The sequence below is a fragment of the Panthera onca genome, chromosome B4 (assembly GCF_046562875.1).
Source record: "Panthera onca isolate mPanOnc1 chromosome B4, mPanOnc1 haplotype 2, whole genome shotgun sequence".
NCBI classification, from domain to species: Eukaryota; Metazoa; Chordata; class Mammalia; order Carnivora; family Felidae; genus Panthera; species Panthera onca.
In genome coordinates this window covers 27,417,414-27,433,411 of record NC_138345.1, presented here as the reverse complement: position 1 = coordinate 27,433,411, position 15,998 = coordinate 27,417,414, and the positions used below count along the sequence as shown (strand labels likewise).

The 15,998-nt window shown below is 47.9% G+C and overlaps 1 protein-coding gene across 5 annotated transcripts in view; it reads right to left on the bottom strand.

Moving 5' to 3' along the window:
- SVIL (supervillin) overlaps positions 1–15,601 on the bottom strand; it is a 230,723-nt gene extending 215,122 nt beyond the window's left edge. For 2 of the 5 annotated variants that reach the window (XM_078450304.2, XM_078450309.2), the window contains exon 1: positions 15,252–15,601. The gene's annotated coding sequence lies outside the window, so the exon portion shown is untranslated. Of the gene's footprint in view, positions 1–14,271; positions 14,779–14,840; positions 15,195–15,251 lie in introns of those variants that run through there. The other 3 variants (XM_078450305.2, XM_078450310.2, XM_078450306.2) reach the window with 2 other exon arrangements.
- Between the last annotated feature and the right edge of the window lie 397 nt (positions 15,602–15,998).

Below are 15,998 nucleotides of genomic sequence, written 5' to 3'. Positions count from 1 at the left end.
ATCAAATTGCTCAAAACCAGCCATTCAAAAGAAACCTTAAAAGCAACTGCAGCAAAAGAATGCTTCGACGAGGAACAAAGATGAAGATGACAGCTGATTTTATGCCAAAAAAGATGCAAATGACAAGACAGTGAAGCAACATCTTTAAAGAACTGAAAAAAAGAACCCGAGGGCACCTGGGTGGCTCAGTCGGGTGAGCATCGGACTTCAGCTCAGGTCATGATCTTGCAGTTTGTGAGTTCATGCCCCACATTAGGCTTGCCTCTCTCAGAGCGTAGCCCACTTCAGACCTTCTGCCCTCCTGCCTCTCTGTCCCTCCTCCACTTGCACTCTCTCTCTAAAAAATAAATAAAACATTAAACAATATTTTTTAAAGACAAGAAAAGGAAAAAAGAACCCTGACAATCTAGAATTCCATACCCAGCAAAAATATCTTTCAAAAATATGGATAAGATGAACTTTACTGCACGTATAAAAGTGAAAAGAGCTTATCAACAGCAATCCTGAATAACATGAAATGTTAAAGGAAGCCCTTTTGAGCAGGGAAAAAAATAAGACATCTTGTAAAAATATGGATAACAAAGGAATGAAGAAAACAGGACATAGCAATTAAGTAAATATATAATTTTTTTTATTATCTATATATTAGTCAAACAGAAGTGACTTCTAAAACAAAAATAACAATTTATGTGTAGTCAATAATAATATGCAGAAGTAAAATACATGACAACGGTAGTATAAGGCCAAGATGGAAGTATACTATTGTCAAGTTCTTATATGTGAAGGAGTTTAACATCACTTAAGCGTAGACTGTGATAAGTTAAAGATGTAGACTATAAACCCTAAAGCAACCACTAAAATAACTAAACAGATATATAGCTAGCAACCCACCCAAGAAGAGGAAATGGAGTCATAAGAAATGCTCAAATAATCCAAAAGAAGGCAGGAAACAGACAAAGAGAGTAAAGGATGGGACAAATAGAGAACAGATATTGTCATATTGGAAACAAAAGTAAGAGTCAATTACACACTGCCTACAAGAAGTGAAATATAAAGAAAAACAGGTTAAAAGTAAAAGGATGAAAAATGACATACAATGATAATATCCATCTAAAGAAAACTGAAATGGCTTCATTAATATCAAATGGGAGATTCTGGAGCAAAGATTATCACCTGTTTTTTAAAAAGGTCATTTCATAATGATAAAGTGACCAGTTCATCAAGATGATATAACAATCCTAAACATCTATTTACCTTAACAGCTATGCTTCCAAATACAGGAAGCAAAAAAGGATAGAACAGCAAGGAGAAAGACAATTCATAAGAACAGTCATATATTCCAATACTGGTGTGTTAATATTTAATAAGAGAAGTAGACAGAAAAATCAGTTAATACATAAATATTTGAACAAGATCCCCCCAGTGATCGGAATGCACACTAAAGCCTGAGAAGTACTGTTCTACACTACTCTTCACAGGTAGGCAGTTCATGTTCAAGTCAATTTCTGGTAAATTTTTCTTTTGGCTTCCTACTGGTATCATCATAACCAGTGCTCTTTCGTCTGACTTCTAGGCTAAGCAGGAGTTAGAGAAGGTATTTCCAGGAAAGCTAATCTTGAAAAATAAACCATAGAATTTGAGATGGTAGAGTTGAAAGACTCTGAACTTTTTCGTCTTATAGACCCAGAAATAACATGAGCTCCTCCACTTAGATTTAAACTCCTTGACATTTAAGGCACTCATCTACAGGATTACACTAAGAGCTTGTGAGATATTGTGTAGACAACGCTTAGCCAAAAGTTAGCCTAACACAGAACACACACTCAATGACACATGCCTTTCCTACCTTTTCTACCATACTGACTAGTCAGTCAGTACTGACTAGTCACCAGTCCTGGTGTGAGCTGGGCTTTCCAGCACTTCTGCTTGAATAATCCAAGTAAGGATAGGGAAGGTGAAGATACTCAACAGCAAAGTATGACAGCATCTCTATTGTGATCGCTGAAAATTCTGAGACGCCATTCGACAAGCCAATACTTTCCCTTCTAACCCTCAGTGAAGAGTTTTACTTTATTTATGGTGATAATTTTCCTTCTTCCAACATCCCTTGGCCTTACATCTCATAACGGATTAACAGAGAAAGGCTGAGTTGGACACCTTTATAACAAAGTTTCAAATAGTGACAAATGTATCAGAAGTAAACATGACACATTTAATTTTTTTTCAATCCCATTAGAAAACTCTATCACTTGTTATTGGCCGAAATTAAGAGTGATAAAAACAGGGATAGGAATCAGAAGACCTGGTTTCTAGGCCAGGCCCTGTTATCTGCTCCCTTTATCATCTTGAATAGAACAGATTTCTTTGTGAGCCTTTATTTTCTCATCTATAAAAGAAAGATAAGAAGCAAGCTCTGTTCATCTTATAGAGTGCAAAAAGAATTAAAAGGAGATGTGTGTGAAATCATAAAGCATACATAAGTGCAAAGTAGTATTTCCAATGATCGTGGTCACGATTCCTCCTATTCATATAGAAAATTAAGAGGTAAATGGAGGGGGGAAAACTGTTAAACATCAAGCTACTAGTTTTTTCTCCTTTTTAGGTTTATGCACTCCAATATGATGACAGCAACTATGAGTTGTTGTTTTTTTTTTTAACTCAAAAATTTCCTGAACTACTACTTAAAAGTTTTCTCTGTGAGTAATAAAGAAATGTGGCAAAAGAAAAAGCTTGAGGAACTTATCCAAAATGATATCACGAAGCCCCAGGAGTTAAGAAATTCTGGCTTAATACTGGCCCAAACTCTCCCCCAAAAAACCTTACCGGAAAGTTAAGAAAAGAGTGGCAACATTCTATTCAATAGAGCTAGACAGAAACAAACACGGAGTGGTGGTGGCCTTTGGAAGAGGCATACATTAAAACCACAACAGCAATCAGTGTTTTCACAGTGAGTTGGACACAAAACCGGAATAATCGGTATCTTTACCAAAAAGCAGTCCAAACCCAACGTGGACTAAGGGACTAAAAACTCCAGCCCTAATGTGATAGCTTTATTCCTACTATTTTACTACGTTAGCATCAAGTTTGCACTTCTGGACTCCCCAGTTATATGTGTGACCTTTACTGTGATTTAACTACCGTGTATGTACTGGTTCTGTGTACTGGAAAGTAAATGCGACCTTAGAGTTGGGAGATCCATATTTAAATCTCAATCCGGTTACCCACTAGACAAATGATTTCGCCCAGTCATTGTACCTCCATGAGCCTCAAAACTGCTCATCTATAAAATGCAAGTAACACTACCTACTTCACATGGTGGTTGTGATTACGACACGAGTCATGTGAAAGTGCCGAGCGCAGTCTCCTGCCCATAATAGTGGTCAGAAATATTTACAAACTTGAATAAGCATCTCTTACACTTAAGTGGCGATTATTCACGATCACTCATTTTCATAGCACTTTCACTGAAACTTCCAGATTCGTTGTTAAGAAGGCTTGACTCTTAGCAAGAGCTGTATGTCCTACCAGACTCTGAAGGGAAACTTCAGGGAGTAATAATCCTAGAAAAAAAGATCTTGAGTGCGAAAAACTCGGTCATACCATACAACTTTTAAACGGTCTCCGCTTTCCCGTCTACATGGAAATGAAAAAAAAACCCATTAAATCCGCAGGCAGGCATCCTCAGGTTTACTATACTTGGTACGGATAAGGACCAACTACAATGGAGGCAGCTCTCCCACAGCTCATTAACTCTTCCCCACTGTCCCAAGAATTGATAGCCATGGGAAGACCAACTGGAAAATACGAGATGAAACAGAAAAGCCATTCTTAGGTAGCCATCAGCAATCCATGTGCATTTGCCAACCAAAGAGGATAAAAAAGTTGGGAGGAGAAAACGGGGTGGGTGGTGGTTATTTAAAAATAGCACTTAACTTTTGAAAGCCAACGTCTAGCTGAAATGGGAAGTGACGGAGAAGCCCATGTGTGTCGGGGACCATGGTCACGGAGCGTGTGAAGTAGGAGCGGGCTTATCAATGCTGGTAGTTTCACAGTGAGATACTATTTGAATCTAGAACCAGGATCTGTGCTCAGAATGGAAGTGAGTGTTCGCTCCACAGTAAGTTTGCAGTTTCCTCGACGGTAGTTTTTTTGGTTGTTGTTGCTGTTGTTTTTGTTGTTTGTTTGTTTTTAAGAAGCCTAGACACTAGAGATGGAACTAATTTGTTCACGGGAAAAAGAATAGTAAAGTGCTTTCACTGCCTGCTATAACCAGTTTGTATTTTCTTCCAGCACTATGAGAACCAAGTATAGCAAAAAAATGCCACACAGTGAAAGCTTTTAGTTTTTTTTTTTTAAAAGTGACGAGGGGGACACCTGGGTGGCTCAGTAGGTTGAGCGTCTGACTTCGGCTCAGGTCATGACCTCGTGGTCTGTGAGTTCGAGTCCCACGCAGGGCTCTGTGCTGACAACTCGGAGTCTGGAGCCTGCTTCGGATTCTGGGTCTCCCTCTCTCTCTGCCCCTCCCCACTCATGCTCTGTCTGTCTCTCTCTTTCTCTCTCTCTCTGTCAAAAAATAAACATAAAAAAAAAGTGATGAGGAAGTTTGTGTTTTTAAACACACACACACACACACACACATATGTTGGGTTTACATAAATAATCAACCAAAACATGTTTCTACCATATCATTTTCTTGTCAAGCATATGGTATTTTTCTTTTTCCCGGAAACTCAATGTCAGAAGTATATGATTGAGACTTTTTCAACAGACAACTGGATAATTTGGGGGTCAGAATTTAAAAGTCTTATATCAAATTCATTTGTAGGAAGAACTAGTCTAACAATGCTTGAAGTGAGTTGTCTCTATGCTTGAGCTCAGGGTCTATCAATTTTTCTAGGAATATGAGTTCTTTGCCTTATTCTTAGAGCTTTTGATATCTAGTAGACTAAAAAATTGCAGTTTTTGTTTTTTTTTAAAGCATGTTTACTTCCAAATATTCAAGCACGCAATTTCCTCATTCTGACACATGGTTCAAGGACAGAGTTCTGTCTTTCCACTTGCACTGCCATCAAGACCTACATCTGAAAGCGGACGTATAGACATAGCCCTAAAGCAGACTGTGCTTGCCAAAATTTCTTCTCGAGCCCCAGAGTGATTCACTCTAAAGAAGACTGCCCGTTGTCCTCACAGACTCTCGAGAGGGCAGGGACCAACTTCCCTTTTGAGCTTCTCCTTTCTTTCAAGAGTGGTAGGTTTCCTCCACCTGCCCAACGAGTATTCTCACGATCACAATGAGGCTTTATCAGAAACACAGACTTGTAGTCCTTAAAAGGCAGAAAAGGGGAGATAAGAGCCAGGGAGCCTACGCCACGCTGACTTGTAGACAAGACTTCTGAGAGCCTGCACGCCGTGCACTGATGTGTTTCTGCTTCATCGTGAGGAAAGTACTCTTTCCTTCAGCAGGCCTGAAATAGAACCACTTTCCTCACCCAAACACAGCCGAGAACAGCAAGGCAGAAAGCAGAGGCTGTTGGCCATGACGCCCAGCACCAAGAAGAGGTGGGGAGCTGTGGGGTACGGTCCCTCCTGGGTGACAATAAGCCTGGCAGCCAGTTTCTGCAAAGCTTGGCCAAGGGAAAAGAAAGCCTCTTTAGAAATACAGTTGGCAAAACACTGAATATAAAAAGGATACTCTGAGCGACTGCATAATTACAGACTCAGAGTAGCTCTCTAAACTGGATCCCCATAGTATATCCTTTGTATGCTTGTGGGGAGTCTAGACCCCCACTGCACATCCTTTTACAAAACGGTTCTCCAGGCTTCCTTCTCCCTTCATGACAAAAAGCGTTGGAGATGGACGGAGAGGGGAAAAAGTAAACCCGGGAAGATACTGATACGTTCTCTCATCTACTGCATGAGGCTTAGAACCTTGGATCTGAGTTCAAACCCAGACTCTACTACTTACTGCCTACGTGCTGTCTTATCCCCTTCGAGAGACCTAGTCCCCAGGGCTTCCACTTCTAAGACTGTCCTGATGAAGAGAGGTAAAGCAGGTCAAGCCCTCAGTGCAGGGCCTGGTATGTGGTGCAGCCAGTCCGTGACTCAGCCGCAGTAGCGTCCCCACCCCGCCCCCTGCATCTTTTGTGTGTCCCTTGCACCCGGACTGTTCACCCATCGCAACGCCTATGACACTTCCCTGTGCTTTTGTGCTTACAAATGCATCCCCAGATTGTAAGTCCTGGGAGGGCAGGATTGACTCACCCTATATTCTCAATACTGAGCACGTACATATGCACGTGTGTGTGTGTGTGTGTGCGCGCACACACACACACGCACACCACTATTAGGTTAACCAATGTCTGCTGAACAAACAAGCGTAGGAATGGACAGACTGTTAGGTTACTCTCAGTGTTTATTTCCATGGGATTCCAGTTTTAAATGCCTTTGTCCTGATGTTGTCCTAGATGGCTAACTTGTCCAGGTTAACTGAACCTGCTGAGCACGTCGGGATTCTGCTGTAACACCAACTACACAACGCTGCTGAGACAAAGATCCCCCAGTCCAGGTGAGTTACGGTCTGTACTAACACAAGCTCCCATCCCAGGTCTTTAAACAGGCTCCCATATCTACTGGGGCAAGACAACGGTGCTCTTTTTTAATTGGGAAGTTCTAGAACCAAACTCCACTTTGGCCCGGGTAAGCATCCTTTCACTGTTTTCAGAATGTTTAAGGAGGGCAAGAGGAAATGGAAAGTAAGTCGTTAGCACATACACACACACACACACACACACACACACACACACACACACACACACATTCAGAGAAAGAGCAATTTCCCTGCAGCGAGCAAGTATCAGGTTGGGGAACTCCAGAGCTCACGGCCAGCTTGGCCAAGCAGAAGCCAGCCTGCTGAGGCCAAACAACAGCCATGTTATCCCCGCAGCTCTGGCTCAAGGCAGGGCAAGAACATCCTCTCCCACTGCTTCCCAGCAGCCAATCTGCTCCATTCCTCACTCTGAGGACAGCCCTCCTTGTTCATAGCTTTAGGGAGAAAGCTAGGTTCCTAAATCAAGGATCTCCTCAGACATACTCTCTAGCATATTTTCATGGACATGGAATCACTACTAGAAAACACCCCTGAGGAGCCTCTGGAATAAAAGGCCCAGCACAGTCTTGATACGCCCATGACTGACACACAAGCCACACTGGCCACAAAGCACAAAATACCTTCCAAGATCTTTCAGAAATGTAATTTGGAAAAAAAAAAAAAAAAAGCAAACATTAATTCTGCTCTGTGTATGAGCAATTTCCATTTGCAAGGGAAAGTATATCCAAAAACAAGCCCATGTTTCAGTTACTTTCAAGGTCCTGCCATGGGAAATAAAAGCCAAAATAAATTTCAAGCTGTTTTCTCCAAAGTTCCGGCCTTTGAAATGCCCTGACCTGACCAGTTTCAAAACTGGCGTTTCCAAGTTTCAATTCCAAAGAATCATTTTTTTAAAGGCAAAGTTGCCTCTAAGTAAAAACTGTGATAAGAGTGCATTTGATGATTGGGGCACCTGTGGGGCTCAGTTGGTTAGGCTTCCGACTTGGTCTCCGGTCATGATCTCGCGGTCTGTAGGTTCGAGCCCTGTGTCGGGCTCTGTGATGACAGCTCAGAGCCTGGAGCCCACTTCGGATTCTGTGTCTCCCTCTCTCTCTACCCCTCCCCTGCTCACGCTCTGTCTGTCTCTCTCAAAAATAAATAAACATTAAGAAAATTTAAAAAAAAAAAAGTATATTTGATGCGATTATTCTACCTGATGCAGTTGACAGCCAAGCAGGACTGGCTCATGACAGGGGCAGGAGAAAGAACCTGCAGACCAAGAGAAACAAACACGAAGAAGGAATATACTTCTCAGGAAGCACTGCCAAAAAAGGGGGAAGAAAGTTGCTTAGAGAGTAAATCCTGAAAGTTCTCATCACAAGTAAAAAATAATTCTGGGGGCGCCTGGGTAGCTCAGTAGTCTGACTTGGGCTAAGGTCGTGACCTCACGGTTCTTTAGTTTGAGTCCCACATCGGGCTCTGTGCTCTCAACGCAGAGCCTGCTTTGGATCCTCTGTCCTCCTACCCCCACCCTCTATCCCTCCCCAGCTCACGCTCTCTCTCTCTCTCTCTCTCAAAAATAATAAATAAAACATTAAAAAATTTTAAGAAAAAAAATTCTGTAATTATGTGCGGGGGGTGGATATTAACTAGACGCACTGTGGTCATCACGTAATATATACAGATACTGAATCATTGCGTCATACACCTGACACTAAGGTAAGGTTGTGTGTGAATTCTACCTCTATAAAAAATTGAGAGGGTAAAAGAAAAAGCAGGGAGAAGAGAGAAAGAAAGAGCAAGGCAGCCCCAAGAGAGAGACAAAGACGCGTCCTGGAAACCCCGGGGAAATGCAGACACAAAGGGGCAGCGCACAGAGGAGCCAAAATGGGGCAGCATGATCAGCCAGAGGAAAAGCTGACAGGAGTCATCAGAAAGGATAGCTTCCCCCGTGTCAAGGAGCAGGCTGGATGGTGGGGGGAAGCAATTAAACACCAATGACAGATGGAGATAAGGGCATCCAAGGCGAAGTGTCCCTGAGACACTTGAAACCGAGGACTGCCAGGAGGTGGCTGGGCGGCAGCCACCGAGCGGGAGCAGGAGGGGCAGTGTATCAGAGAGAAAACAAAGGGTCCGAGAGGAGGACAAAGCTGCCAAAGTTTGGGGGCTGAGCTGTTGGGATGGGCATGGGGAGCAGGCCTGTGGCCACACAAGAAAAACTAGAGAAGTTCCTTCATAGGAGAAGGAACCTTCTAAGTTCATCACCTTCTTCCTCCTACAGGGAGAGAGCTGTTGTTTGTAACCTCTAAGGAGCCCAACGCTGAAGGGACAGCATGGTCACCATTCCCAAGGGGCGATGGCTCATTTTCCAACAGGCCCCTTGTAGAAAAGACCAGACAGGTTAACTATGAGCATCCATTGGTATCGGACAGCTGGCGGGAACGATGTAGCGCTCCACACCATCGAACAGGAATAAACATCTGGATACAGCAAATACAAAGTCATCTTCTGAAAGGCGCTGAGCTGGTTGAAGAAGGGGTAATGGGTGCAACAGCCATGCTGTGCCTCTATGCGCGCGCGCGCGTGTGTGTGTGTGTGTGTGTGTGAATATGAGTGACAGGAAAGAGGAATGTGTGTGTTAGAAAGCTCCCAACTGCACTTGAAACCCAGGACTTAAAACCACAGTATAAGAACAATTACAACGCGCAACTAAATGTAACGAGGAAGAGAGTCACCCCAGGGAAAGAATCCAGTGAACACCCCAGCGAGGACCATGGTAGTTGGGAGTCGTACAAGGAAGCCTCAGGAGGGGGGTGAGTCAACCTCTAGCTTGGCACCAGTTGATCCTTCCAGGACTCAGCCAGTGAGAGCACCGAGTTGCGAGTCAGGAGATGTTCGTTCTAATTCCAGCCCAGGTAAGGCCCTCAGCGGCTGAGCCTCAGTTTCCTCTTCTGCCATACAAAGCCCCCTGGCCATGAGCCCTGGGAACCAAACAAAGCTCTTGAAAATCACAAATGCAAATGGCAATAACACCAACTGAAAATAGAAACACTGCACAAATGGGATACTGCTGTGAAAAGGGACCAAGTGAAAGACGCGTGGCCGTGTAAATGGAGCACCAGGGGGATTAAGGGCTTAGAACTATGGGTCTAACTCAGCAACTATGAGTCGCTCAGGGATCTGAAGCAGCAGCGGTTTCCAGCGCAAGAGCCCCTAAGAGTTAGATGAGCTTCAGTCTGGGTTTTATACATGTCCAAGTGATTATGGTTTATTTTATAACCTTTTTATAGAACAAAGGGATTGCAGCTGACTGATCCTAATAAAGCGTTGTGATTTATGCCGCTGCTCCTACAGAGCATTTATTCACTTCCATGCACAGTGATTAGGAGGGCAGAAGGCTTCTGAGTAGTGAGCAGCAGTCAGGGGACTCTCTCCACAGGCCCAAGGCTTTCCCCCTCTAGTACACGTACTCCAAATGCATAAACCATAGAATGCCAATTCCATCTACCTGCACACAGACTCTCCTTCTCGATTTTAGATGGTCAGCTGGCTACTCTGGCTTTATCTGAGCTGCCAGGATTACAACACCGACATGATTACACAAAACGGTGCCCGAAGAGGGACCTTCACAAAAAATGATGCTGCCTCCACTACAAGCATGGGTTTCCACCTGTTGTTTCTGACCTGTGAATCCATCCGGGGCTGGGCTCAAGCCCTTAGTCATCTTTATAGGTTCTCTAGGCCTGCCACGTTGTAAACACGCAACACAAGATTTGCTGAATTAAACCAAAGAGCCAAATCATCTTGGATAAGTAATAACTTCTTGGAAACTCGAGTTTTCTCATGGATAAGATGAGGGATGTGGGCAAAGCACCTTCCAGCTCTAGCAAATGTAAAATAACCTAATCTTCTGAAAACACAAAAGCCCTGTCTGAATACACCTTGTCTTTCTCATGTACTTCCTGCAAAGGAAAACGTATACAATTAAAGCCCGATTCAGATGTCAGTTAAAAAAAAAAACAATTTTAATATCAGACCCATTCCTTTGTCAGTCCGTGAAATACAAAAGCAGTGTGGTTTTAAGTATGAAAAAAACTGTACAGGCTGGGGATCCCTGAAAAAAATGTATTCAGAAAAGAAAAAAAAAATGTTAATTCTGACATTTCCTTGTAAACCTTCTCCCCTGAAAGACTGTATCTAGAATAACATTGACCTAACAGAAACAAGTAAGACTATTGACAATGGCTACAGTTTAACAAAGGCGTCTGGATTTTTACCTTCCTTGGTTACTGCACAAAAGCAGCAAATGTAAGTACAGTTGCCCCAGCAGCTGGTAAGTTCTCTCCCATATGCGTAGAAGTTGTGAAACAGCTGGGGAATGCAAGATGCTTTTGAGCAAGCTGCTATGTGATCCAAAATAACACGCTGCCTGTTCATCTCCGTACAATGGAAGCGACAGCCCAGGGCAGGTCTGGCGCATGCCCCGCAGCTGCGTCTTTCTTTGCAGCCGGGGCCACAACAAGTGGCTACAAATGGAGTAAGATGCACAAAAGCGGAAACCTTGCTCCTAACCCTTTGCGTGCTGTCTCTTGCTTACACACACGCAGCTACTCGTTTTCCAGTGTGGGAGAAAGCTGCGCTTCAAACCCAAAGGTAAAGCCTCTCAAATGCTTTAAATGGCAAACCCTCCCTGGACCCCAGACCTAGGCACTTCCTGGCAACCACTTTCACAGGAGGGTGGTGTTTGATGACATTATAAGGTTTCTGGTGCTTTTGCCCATGATTAACTGTTTACCAGATACATGCACAAGCAAAATCAACAACCATGAAATAGCAACAGTAAAGAGGTCTTTCAAAACCAACTTGATATAAAAAACTATTTTTCCACTTACATCTGCTAAGTGTAAAGCTTTGGCGGGGGGGGGGGGCGGTGGTTAACATAGGAAATAGTAATACTGATCGTTCACTGGTTGTTGGGCCTGAGCATGGCCTTCCTTACCTCTGTGTCAGTTTCCAAGTTAGTTTAACCATTTTCAGATCATGCTTCATTTGCCTTATTTGAGCAAATATGTTTGAGAAGTTATCTCAAACTCTCCTCCCTTCTCTACCAATCTGGTGCCTCACCTCTAAACAGACTCCAAAAAAATACTCTGTTTTCCAAGGAAATGTTCCCTCTTGCCAAGACTGGCCCAGCACAAGTTTCACAGAAGCGGATATTTTTCTTTAGTGTTATAAAAGGCTCGTGGATGAGCCATGAGAATGGTTGCCTCCTTTGCTCCAGTGTGTTTGGTTTTGAGTTTGTTTCTTTTCCTTAAGTCCTGTTATCCTGGCCATTAGGATACTGGCTTCAAATTGAAAGGAAAGATAAATGGCCAGAGGGCTGACCACAAAATTACACAGTGGTAAAATTAGGAAGAAAGCCCTGTAGTTCCGGAGCCCCTTGTAAATTCCTTGGGCAACTAGACAAAATTTTCCATTGCTACCAACCCCACCCCCAGCTGCTGATTCCAAAAGAGGAATCACTAACTGCACTGAACTGCAGTATTAACTAAGACGAATGGTGAGTTCAAGGCAAATAACCATTTTACCTCCTTGGAGGAGACAGGGGAAGAAAGAAAGATTCTGTTCTTAAACATCGTGGTTATTACTTAGTATCTGTTGAGCAGCTACCGTGTGCTAGACTCTGTGCTAAGTACGGTATATGGATTATCAAATTTAACCCTCATAGCTTCGAACCAGGAGGTGTTTTTATTATCCCCGTCTTAGAAGAGGAAAATGAAGTTCAGAAAGGCTGAACAACTTGCCAAATATTACAAAGCTATAAATGGTGGAGGTGGCATTTGAAGCCTGCCATTGTGACTTCAGACGCTTGCCCTTAATCATCATGCCTTGCCGACTCCACAACTGCCATTGCCCTAGGATGTTCTGAGTCACAGGCGCTTAAAACAACATCTTTCTTTAAGGCAATACGTTTTAAGTGCATTCAAGGCAATACCAACATCCCATATTACAAACTTGAGCTCAATGATGCATAAACATGTGCATATCAAACCATGCTGTTAGACGCCTAAAAGCCATCTGAGTTTTAACTCATTAGGCAGTTAATTAAGGTTGGCCATATTTCCAAGGCAGACTTAATTTTACACACAATATCCAGCCCAGTGGTGAAGTCACACCTCTTAAACAGGGTAGGTAGATAGAGCTCCTGGAAACAGAGATTCATGCCAAGCGGAGCTCCCGCCTCAGGACCACCTGCCTCCTGAGACACCATCTAATGCAGAGGACAGCTATTTCTGACTCTGCAGTTGTCAGACAATCCTAAAGGTTTTGGAAGAAGCCTTAGTTGTGGTCATATACCTTAAACTCCAAGAGCTGGTTTAGTTGAGGTGCTGGCCCTAACAAAGCCAGCAATAGGTAGAAAGTCTATCCAATTCTAACGCCTCGGAGGAGGAGGCTGTGAGGCTGCAAAGAGAATGGTGAAGATCCTTCCAAAGTGTGTGTGAAGATTCTCTCAACAGTTAGGCACTGTATAAAAACCAGTTCCTGCCCTTTCCTTACAACACAAGGGGGTGGAGACAGATAAGATAAGAAAGCATGTGAATATAATCCATTGATTACTTGGGGGGGTAGGGTTTCACCTCGGCCAGAGTGCTCTGGGCTTCTCTTCAGCAGCACCTCCTCCTGTCCCTCATGCTCCCCGAACTTCGGGGGCGTGGTGGAGATGCCGCCCAGGCCCTTTCCGTGACAGTACTTGTGCACAGGCTCGGTTTGCAGAAGTTCCCGCAACCTCCGGGAAAACAAGGGGCTCTCTTAACTTGCCCTGCCGTCCTGCTCCCATGGTGCACGAGGAACTTCCTAGTGCAATAAACTGTCAGACTTCGCCAGAGCCGTAATGCCGTCGCCAGAAGCGCTTAACCCCGCACCTGACCCAGATTGCGGCCTGGACTGGAGCCTCCCGGCCGCTAACTCACAGTAATGCAATTACCGCCTTCTGGAGCTCCACTCAGGGTGCCGACGGCGGCGGCTGGCGGGCCCCGGGAGCCTAAACCACTCCCTTCCGGGAGCCCGCAAGCCACCCGAATCCGCAGGGAGGGGCGTGGACTGGCGGCTGGCCCCGCGCGTCGCGCGGGGACTTCAAACCCGCGCGGGCCCAGCGGAGGCGCGACCATGGGACCGGAGGAGGGGCGCGGGAGCCACAGCAGCTCTCGCCACTCGTGCAGTGGGGAGAGGAAACAGGCTGTGTCGCAGCTCGGAACACACGCGTGCACCTCCTCGGGTCGCCCCCTTCCCCGCCCCTGCTCCCGTCGTAACGGGCCGCGGAGCGGGAGCTAACTTCCCGAAACTCCGCAGAGGGAAATCCTGACCCGGCCAGCACCTCGGGGCGGCGCAAGCCAGGGCGCGCCGGGGACGGAAGTGGGTGGGAGCGGTGGCCGCGCCGCGCCTTTGTTACTGCTCCGGGACCCCGCGGGCCGCCGGGAGCACCCCATCGCAGCCGCCCGGGAATCGGCCGCCGGCTCCCAGGTTCCCGTCGCCGCCCCCAGCAGGACCGCCCAGAGCCACAGTAAAACTGGCCCCACCTCCCGGCCCCCAGAAGGGCGCGCGGCGGCGCGTCCTAGTGTCTGCCGGCCTTAACCTACGCTGCCGTTCCCTGCCCTGGGGCCACCGCGCGGAGGGACGTTCCTCACCTTCCGGAGCTTTCCCCAGACCTCCGGGTGGCAGAATCGCCACTTCCCGCCGGACAGCAGCGCGGCAGCCCCGGCTTCCTAACAGCGGCACGGCCACTCCCTGCCTCTTTTCAGCGAGCGAGGATCGGGTCCCCCCTCTCGGGATGATTCACTACGCTCCTTACCTGGAGGCTCGAACAAGTCCCCTCCCCTCCGCCGGCCCGCGCAGCGATCGGGAACTGGCGCCCTCTGCCGGGCCACCAGCGGGAGCGCCCTGGCGACAGAGCGAGGAGCAGGGCAGGGGGTCGGAACCCAGGAAGGAGCCCACCCGAGCGCAGGACACCCCGCTGATCACTCCTTCGCGAGCTCACTCCCGCGAGGTCACTCCATCCTGGCCGCCGTGCCCGGGCGGCGGCCAGAACCCAGGCGAAGAGGACCAGAGCTGTCCTCACGCTCCCGGGCCACTGGGCACGCCCGGAGTCCCCCACTTGCGGGCTAGCCGGGCCAGCCCGGCCCCCGGGGATGTCCCGAAGAAACCACCATGAATCGCGTCTGCACGTCTAGTTTTAAAACACTGGAAAGGTACTTACACTGAGTGAAAACAAAGTTTGTGTCTCCTGCCCGAATTAAAGAGGCGGTGGCCCGTCACACCCCCCGGGTCCTAGGACTAGCAAGCGGCTCAGGACGAGCTCCAGGCGCATCCGCAGCCCCGGGGCTACGAAGGCCCTTGGGTGCAGGTCGAGCCCAGGGTCCGGCTTGGGGTCGGAGGCCGGGGGCCGCGGTGTCACTCACCCGGCCGGGAGGAGTGGCTGTCCGAATGACTGGCGCTTTCGCCAGAGTAAACACTGGAGCAGCAGGTTAGCCTATCCCCCTCCTCCCCGGTCCTGAGTGAAACTTTGCAGGGGCGTGAGAGGAGGGGCAGAGGAAACCTACACGCGAGGGCCCGCGTCCTACCGCGGGGCGCGTGCACACTCGCCCCCCAACTTCCCGACCCCACTCACCCCCTCGGCTCGCCGTCCGCGGTCGCCCACCTGCCGCGCCGGCCCCCAGCACAGAATTCCCCGCGGCGACGAAGGTGGCGGCCGCTCCGCAGGGGCGCCGGGCCGGGGGGCGCGCACTGGCTCGGGACTTGGGCGACGGCGGCACAGTCCCCGCGCTGGCTGGCTCTGGGCGAGAGCCCGGCGGAGTCGCCGCAGCAGCCGGAGCACGGCAAGTTGCCAGGCTGGTCAGGGCGGACCGGGCGCCTCCGTCCCCGAGTGCGGGCGCGCGAGTCCCGGCGCGGCGGGCGGGCGCCGGGTATTACTTGTAGGGCCCCCGGGTGTCGGCTGCCGGGCGCTCTGAGTGGCTCGGACGACGCGCCAGGCCGGCGGGGCGGCGCGACCCACCCCCTCGGCGCGCACCCGTGCGGGCCCGGCCCGGGGACGCGCTCACGCGCACGCGCCTGGCGGCTCCGGGGCTCCCGGGACTCTCGGCCCGGCCCCAGCCGCTCGGCCCGCGGGCCAGAGGTACCCAGCTTACCCTTAGAGACCCCGAGCGGCCGCTCTGACTTTCCAGTCATTCGCGAGATAAAAGCCACCAACGCGTGCGAACGTTGCGGTCCATGGAACTCTGGGCCAGTTGTCAAGGAGACTGTACCTGCCGAGCCACTCACAAGGGTGGCAAAATCACGTCACCCCTCCCCCCCCCCCCCGAACGGCGCCTCTGGACTGGGGGTGGGGGAGGGGGGATCGTAACCTATCTCAGCGGTT